Below are 1,849 nucleotides of genomic sequence, written 5' to 3'. Positions count from 1 at the left end.
TTCCATGATTCAGCAGCCTCCTGCCTCAGGATGGGCATTTCCAGAGCTGCCTGCACCTCTCATCCCCATTGCTGGCCTGGGCAAGCTGAGATGTTTGGGCAATGCCAGCACAACTCCAAAGCCCTTTTAGGGGGAGCACCTGACTGCTGCCCCAGCCATGAAGCCCCCTCAGCCCCCTCACAAGCAATGGGTATTTCTCCCCCAAACCAGACAAGSAGCCACTGCCACAGGCTGTGCTTGGGAGCCACTGGCAGCCACATGGGTGTCCTCACCATGGCTATTGCCACGGGCATGTGAGTAAAACACCTTCAAAGGTGCCCTGGCAGAGCCCTTTCTCCAGGGTCAATGGATCAGTTAGGTTGGAAAACACCTTTGAGATCATCAAGTCCAACCTTTGACTGATCACCACCGTGTCAACCAAACCCGATGACCGAGTGACACATCCAGCCTSTTCAGGAATGGTGACTCCACCATGCTCCTGGGCAGCCATTCCAACATCTAATCACCTTTTCTGTGAAGAACTTCTTCCTAATGTCCAACTTAAACCTCCCCTGGTGCAGCTTGAGGCCATTTTCTCTTGTCTTGTTGCTGTTGGCCCAGGAGAAGAGGTCAACTTCCACCCAGCTTCACCCTCCTTTTAAGTAGTTGTAGAGAGTGACAAGGTCATTCCTGAGCCTCCTTTTCTCTGGGATAAGTATCCACACTCCTTCAGCTGCTCCTCACAGGACTCATGCTCCGGACTCTTCACCAGTTTCGTTGTCCTTCTCTGGACACGCTCCATCACCTCAATGTCCTCTCTGAACTGAGGAGTCCAGAACCGGACACATCCTCTGAAGGCCCTGTGGGCAAACCCCGGGCGTTTCCCCCGGGTTTCCCTCAGCGATCCAGCTGGACATCCCTGGACATTGCCGGACATCCCCGGACATCACCGGACATCCCTGGACATCACTGGACATCTCTGGACATCGCCGGACATCCCTGGACATCGCTGAACATTGCTGGACATCCCTGGACATCCCTGGACATTGCCGGACATCCCCGGACATTGCCGAACATCCCCGGACATCGCCGGACATCCCTGGACATCGCCGGACATCCCTGGACATCGCTGAACATCGCTGGACATCCCTGGACATCACTGGACATCACTGGACATCTCTGGACATCGCTGAACATCACTGGACATCGCTGGACATCACTGAACATCCCTGGACATCGCTGAACATCGCCAGACATCCCTGGACATCCCTGGACATCACTGAACATCGCGGGCCATCCCTGGACATCGCGGGCCATCACTGGACATCCCTGGACATCCCTGGACATCACTGAACATCGCCGGACATCCCTGGACATCCCTGGACATCTCTGGACATCGCCGGACATCCCTGGACATCGCCGGACATCCCTGGACATTGCCAAACATCCCTGGACATCGCTGAACATCGCCGGCCATCACTGGACATCTCTGGACATCACCAGACATCCCTGGACATCGCCGGACATCCCTGGACATTGCCAAACATCCCTGGACATCGCTGAACATCGCTGGACATCGCCGGCCATCACTGGACATCCCTGGACATCGCTGGACATCGCTGGACATCGCTGAACATCGCTGGACATTGCCAAACATCCCTGGACATCCCTGGACATCGCTGAACATCGCCGGCCATCCCCGGGCGCTCCGGCCCCGCGCACCGCGCTCCCATTGGCTGGCTCGGAGTCTCCCACGCCCCCGCGCTGTCCAATCAGCGCTCGCCGCGCCGCTCCCGCCCCTCAGGGAGCCGCGGGGGCGGGGCCGGGGCCCGTGAGGGGCGGGGCCGGGGCTCGTGAGGGGCGGGGCCGG

Source organism: Malurus melanocephalus, unplaced genomic scaffold (assembly GCF_030028575.1).
Source record: "Malurus melanocephalus ecotype Western Australia unplaced genomic scaffold, MMel_1.1 scaffold_379, whole genome shotgun sequence".
In the NCBI taxonomy this organism is placed as follows: domain Eukaryota; kingdom Metazoa; phylum Chordata; class Aves; order Passeriformes; family Maluridae; genus Malurus; species Malurus melanocephalus.
This window is presented reverse-complemented; position numbering follows the sequence as displayed.